Source organism: Parasteatoda tepidariorum, chromosome 6 (genome assembly GCF_043381705.1).
Source record: "Parasteatoda tepidariorum isolate YZ-2023 chromosome 6, CAS_Ptep_4.0, whole genome shotgun sequence".
Classification (NCBI taxonomy): domain Eukaryota; kingdom Metazoa; phylum Arthropoda; class Arachnida; order Araneae; family Theridiidae; genus Parasteatoda; species Parasteatoda tepidariorum.
In genome coordinates this window covers 69732958-69739990 of record NC_092209.1, presented here as the reverse complement: position 1 = coordinate 69739990, position 7033 = coordinate 69732958, and positions in this window count along the sequence as shown.

Genomic DNA, 7033 nt, shown 5'->3' with positions numbered 1-7033 from the left:
CCCTTGTCTTCTGAATTGGATTCAAAATTACAAGGCTGTGGAGGTAAACATTAGTAATCGTAAATAAAAAACATGGTCGTATGTTCAACGACGTCATAAAATAAAATAAAATTATTCCCTTCAAATTTTGGTTTTTGTCATTTAGATTAAGCCAATGTAAACATTTGTATACCTTACATGTCGAGATTTTTAAATCCATTAGTAAATTAAATGATAAAAATTAAGGTATGCTTATTCAGTTAAAGTACTTTTCTGTCATGTTTTTGTTACTTAAAATATCATCTGCTCAAATAAATTGGCATGTTTAAGGTTAGGCCCTAGTGCCATTAAGATTGAGTGTGATACGGGAAAATTCGATCATTTAATCAAAAGCTATGAAGGTTATCCCCCCCCCCACACGCATTTTCCAAAACTTAAGAAACTTTCAAAAAAATAAATAAATAAATAAAAAAATAAAAAATAAAGATTGTCTTCTGCTTTTTTCTAATTTCGAATACCGTTTGTATTATCGAATTATAACTAAAGGATTATTAACAACTCTATTTTCTTTCAGAACCAGATTCTACAAAAACTACTGGAGAAGCTAAACGAGTACAGCATCAATGACAACTGATTCAAAGAGAATAATCAAAATTAAGTTGAATACTTGAATAAAAGCTAATTTTTGAACTCTTTTTTGTCAATTTACTTAATTTATTGTGATAGAAAAAAAAAGTGAACATAGCTGAATTTTATTCTGTTTGATGAAACCAATAACCAAAATGAATAAAGAACTTTTTTTTAAAATGTATTAAAAAGTTTTTCTAATAAACATTTTCTAGTAATGCTACTCTGTCATCGCCTATCTAGATTTTCCAAGTCAGCCGTCCTACCCAAGGGCGCCGGCAGCGGGGTGCAAGGAGGTGCAATTGCACCCCCCTGGCTTTTTTAAAAATAAAAAAAACAATTAAGGACATACGGAAAAACAATTTTGTTATAAAATTTTTTATTAAAAATATTCTTATTCAAAAACAATTAATTAAGTAATTATTGATACATAACAATTAAAAAATTGTTTAATCAAATAAGAAATGTAATTGTTTTGTTTGCTGTACAAATCTGTTTATAACTTTTTCAATGAATTCTGAGTCATCCTTGATTATTTTCTTATGCACACTGAGCATGCACAAACTTGGCAGATATCTAAGCTATATTTCTAAATTTCATTCAATAAAATATGAATAATATTATATTTTCTATTAGTTATTTAGTTTAACAAAGGTGTATTACACAAACTGACTTTTCACAATTGTAAAACTTCATCAACACAATAAACACCAATGTTAAACGTGCACAAACACGTTAGTATACGAAACTACTGTTTGGAGTTATTTGTGTTTCAAAGTGAATAGCTATGACACCGCCATCAATACAGTTTCTCATGGCAAAATTTGCAAGTACAAGAAATTCGTACTTTTTTTTAAATATCTTGTTAACAATGAAGAAATGTATCTTGAAAAAAATTAATAGATGAAAGTATTTGTAATAACAAAACAAAATGTAATAACAGAATATTTAAAAAGAATTTTTTTTGGGGGGGTGGGGTAGTTTGTTAGAGGGTTGCACCCCGTTTTATATTATTCTGCCGGCGCCCTTGGTCCTACCTAAATCTAAGAGTTCTATACTACTAAAATTGGCTTGTTTCAACATTTTAGATCTTAGTTAAAAGTAAAAGCATTAAATCAGAATCATTTCAAAAAATATTTAAAAACTTCAGAAAAATATTGAAATTTATTTTAAAAATCATAAATTTTTCGATATTTTAGAAAAACTACTACCAAAAAAGGCAAATCTAAGACAACAATGTGTTTAAAATCTTTTAATTTCAAACATTTTTGAACTCACTTTTCAATTTTTCCTAATTTTTTACATCTCAAGATTCATTTAAAACTGGCGTTATATAAATAAATTGGTGTCGTACTTTCAAGAAATGCCTATGTATAGTGACATATATTTTCAAACAGTTTTTTAAAAAAAATTTTAACTAATTTTTTACAAAACATGCAAAATCTAGCATCAGGTAAAAAATGTCATGTGAATATTAAGGACAAATTTATATTGGGAAGTGGCACATAATTTTAAAGAATCAGTAAGCATATAAAAGCAAAATATGTACCCATTAATGGCACTTAACTTTAAAGAATTAGTAAAGTTAAACATCGGGCAATATATACCGGGAAATTTCACTTTCAACTTCAAAGAATCATTAAAATTTATACCTATACATGGCACTTAACTTTAAAGAATCAGTAAAGAAAATATCAAGCAAATGTATACCGGGAAGCGATACTTAACTGTAAAGAATAAAGAGAGTACCGGGAAATAGCACTTAACTTTAAAGAATGAGTAAACAGAATGTCAGGAAAATGTTTAACAAAAAGTGGCAGTTGATTTAAAAAAAAAAAAAAAAAAAAAAAAAAAAAAAAAAAAAAAAAAAAAACGACATTTAATAACTGAAATACGAAGTAGGAAATGCAAATTTCCGACGCATGCACTATTAGCCATTATTGCGTGGTAAATGTTGACATTCGCCGGAATAAGTGAGAAATAAGAATATTTAATAAATATTCTAGTCATACTCCAAACGAGAATGTGAATGTTCATAATCACGAGAGAAAGTCCTTCTCCAGATTTCGGTCTTTTACAGTGGCGTATGAATACTAATGAAATAGTGATGTAACACAATAAACCATATGAGGTATGAAAGCGATGTGATATATGATACACAATAAAGCACAGTTCAGGCGTCTTTCGGGGAAGCAAAGTAAATCGTATAATTAAATATTAAACAAATTAATTGAAAATTATGTAAAAAATAATTATTTCAGCAACGTAATAGTATTATTACTTGGCACTCAATATTACTGATATCGGACGGAAATCATCGAGGTAGTGGTAATTAGAACTGAAAACAGAACATCAATTCACATCTTCAGTTCACAAATATATATAATTTATTCCATACAGGTAGGCATTTAAGCAAAAATATGGATGGGTGGCCTAATGTAAACAATAAAAAGCGTCCTTAAACCGGAAGAAATTTAGAAAATTTCCGGTGTATCCCTCCGCTTATGTCATGACTACGAGGCGATGTGTGAACAAGCCTAATATTCTATGCAGTTTTGTTATTGTAATTTGGGTTCAAATCTAAACATAATTGTACCATTCATAAGAGCTTTCAGAAATGTATTGCTTCTCAGAGGTCGTAAGGCCAAAAAAATTTTTGGAAAGTTAATATCTCATTGTGAATAATTCTTAATGTTTTGTATTTTATCCCTTATTTGGCTACATTTGAATAAAATGTCGCCAAAAATATCTTTAAAAATATCTTTTTAAGTTAGCCTAATTAGAAAATATTCTAATGATTATAATATTAATATGATAATGCCGAAGTTTAAAGGCTGAAAGAAAAAAAAAACTCGGTACATGTGAAATACTGCAAAAGATATGATGCAATAATATCTTTTGCAGTATTTCACATGTTCCCAGCAGATCACCGAAGTCAAGCATCACTGTCTACGGTCAGTGTGCGGGTGGATGACCACTTGGATCAGCCTGCGTAGGGACCGAGGGTGTGTGGTATTGGTCCTCGTTAAACTGTTCTACTGTAAAGTGCTCGACTTCGCGTGCAGGTCGTCGGGCTACCGAAGCGGGGTGCCATCCCCTCTGCAGAGGATCAAAATTGTGATGGCATGTCTTCGGATCATCCTCCAGGGATGTTTCCCAGACCGTCGCCAATAGCCCATTGTGCAGCTCTAGTGCGACGTAAATGAAACACAACAATAATATGATGGCTCGTTTTTTCAATCTGCGGCGTAAAAATATATCGGAAGCAGTAACCCGGAAGTCTTGCGAGAGCAATTTAACCACTAGCGCCACCACCGTTAACTTTACATGATCACCCATCCGTACCTTTGAGAAAAAGTCTCATAGTTTCTCGCATCCAGACGAAACGTTAATGCAATTAAAAAAAAGAAAGAAGAAAAACCGACTTATTATCGATAAATGTGTTTTTTCCGTCTCATAGTGAAGCATTTTAACATTGCGTAAAATACATTGGGGTCTGCAATTAACACATGACGATTTTTTACTCTATAAGGAGAGGTGATATCGTTTCTTCTCATTTCGATATTCATTTGTCATGTTTCATCTCGTTGTGAACTTCAAATTCCCGCCAAAAATGTTTTAAGATTTAAAGTGACTTGTTTACTCGTAAGCATGTATTTCATGAACGGTGATTTCGAATTTCAAATAAGGTAATTTTGATCATTCCGACTTGTAGCAGATTAATCCTGGAAAAATTTATAAATTTGGGTGGGAGGTATTACCCATCTTATTCACACAATATTGCGCCGAGCTCTACAATAATGCGTCAAATAACAAAATTTGCACACTATAGATGGCAATAGAGCCCCTGAATTAAATGATAGTATAGGAGCCTTAGATGGCAAAAGTTTGCCTTTTACCTCATTACTCAAACGTCATCCGGTCAGGGCTAAAAATAATATTTGTCATGAAGGAAAAGAGTAGAAACTAGAATATAAGTCATTTCATTACAGCTTGTTTTTGAAAATATTTAAATACCCATGACAACCAAAAGTTTTCTAACAGTTATAAAAGAGAAATTGAACTATTTTTTTTACTCAAGATATAGTAAATAATGATGACATTTCCATTTACTATTCTTGCTCTTATTATTCTTAAGAATAGTTAGAAATTCTTTTACTCCTCACGAAGATTAGGATGAAATGGAATGATTTTGCTATCAGTTTTACGCCTTTTCCGTCTAATTTTCAGCCCTGCTTCCGGTACTTCCTCAAACTACAGCGTCGATGTAATTTTTTATTTAAAACTGTGATACAATTTACATAAAATGCATTCTAAATAAGCGAAATATGTTATGTAATACCTTTATTGTTAAATTCCGCTTTGAGTACGTGAAAATATTCCCATTAAATGATCGCTGAACAAATATCATCCCATTATAATTAGAAAAAGGTATATGCTTAACAAAGTGTAATATTTCTTTGCTGTTAACTTTTAAGTAGAGTGTACAATAAGTCTTCAACGGGTCATTTTAAAAATCCAAAACAATTGTTACATTATGTTCATAATGAATAAAAAATATCGAAACAAAATAATTTCTTTGAAATTCAATTAAATAAATTAATAAAACATCGAATATTTTAGTGTTAAAATTTTCTGTATAGCAAAGCAAAGTGTTATATTTCATATAATTAGTTAGCAATCCTTTTTGTTAATAAATATCCACATTAATAATTGCTCATAGCAATTAATACAAGCAGAGTTAAATATGTAATGAATTTTCAATATTACGCAAACGAAATAATTAATTATGTGCACTCGAAATTTAAGTTAATTTTCCTCTGTAAGTTATGCAAATTCTACGTAAAGTCCTACCGCTCCCCGTCCCACAGTGGACGGATCGTTACGACTCAGTTCACCGAAGTTGAGCATCACTAGCTGCGGTCAGTGTGCAGGTGGGTGGCCATTTTTATTAGCCTGTGAAGAGATCGAAGTTGGGTGGTATTGGTCCTCGTTAAACAATTTTACCGTAAAGTGTTCAAATTCGTGCGCAGGTCGTCAGGCTACCGAAGCAGTGGTGTCATCCCGTTTGCTAACGATCAAAATTTTGCAGCTCTAGTGCGACGTAAATGAACTACTACTAGTACTACCTACCGCTTCCCAAGAAGGTTTCAACGCCACTCTTAGGAGCATTAGCGTCTATGTCGAGAATCTAGAGTTTAACTGTTGCTTAGAAGTTGTTTACCGTAAACAAACCGGAACAACAACGATGATATAAAATGGCTAAGTCTCGTCGAAGTCAAGCATCACTGGCTGCGGTCAGTGTGCGGGTGGGTGACCACTTGGATCAGTCTGCGTAGGGACCGAGGGTGTGCGGTATTGGTCCTCGTTAAACTGTGCTACCGTAAAGTGCTCGACTTCGCGTGCAGGTCGTTGGGCTACCGAAGCAGGGGTGTCATCCCCTCTGCTGAGGATCAAAATTGTGATGGCATGTCTTCGGATCATCCTCAGGGATGTTTCCCAGACCGTCGCCAATAGCCCATTGTGCAGCTCTAGTACGACGTAAATGAACTACAACAACAAGTCTCGTAAGCAGTAAAATATTAAATGGTAATTGAAATGGGCTATAGGCAGGGCACGACAGAACTCAACTCTCTTTTCTACGGCAACATTTCGCATGCTTTCCCCATTGGCGTGAGGGAGAGTCACAAAAGAAGGAAGTGTGTTGGTTTCTGTCTTGATTTTCAAATAGATCGTCAATTTCTAAGTTAGAGAACTACTAAACTGAAAACTACATTAAACATAATTCTAAAAGAAAGTGGAAATTTTAAAAAATATATTTGGTAATTAAATAGGAAAAATATTAAGAAAGCTGAAAATATGGAAGCACATTCCTATATAACTGAAAAGAGGAAAAGACATGAAACCGATCTTCTCCCCAGATGGCGTATTCCTACGCTTCTGTCAAGAAATAAAAATGTCCTAATTTCGATGTTTCGCAGTTACGCAGAAATAGGCAGCTAGAAGCATTCTCGTATAAACAAACTTAGCCAAATACTTTGTAATGAGCAATTTGGTAGTGTATAGCGTGAGGATGCCTGTGAATCCTCAGGAAACAGGATGACCCTTCCAGGCATGTTTTCAAGCATGCGCAGTATACTAATCATAATGAGTAACGCCTCCTCCCTGTCCTTCTTACAGACGTCTACAGAACAGAAAATGGCGCGCTCATTTCCAGAATCAAAGCTCTTTTTCAAATCAAAGCTTATCAAGAAATAATAAAAGATTATTAAAAGGGTATGTAATTATATTTTATTCGAAGTATTGATTTTCTGCCTTTTCATTAGAAATATGTATTTCCTTAATTGTTGAATGATCATCTTTTTTAATTAATTAATGAACGTTGAATAAATAAAAAACTTTGCAAGAATCTATGTTCAGTTTCTTT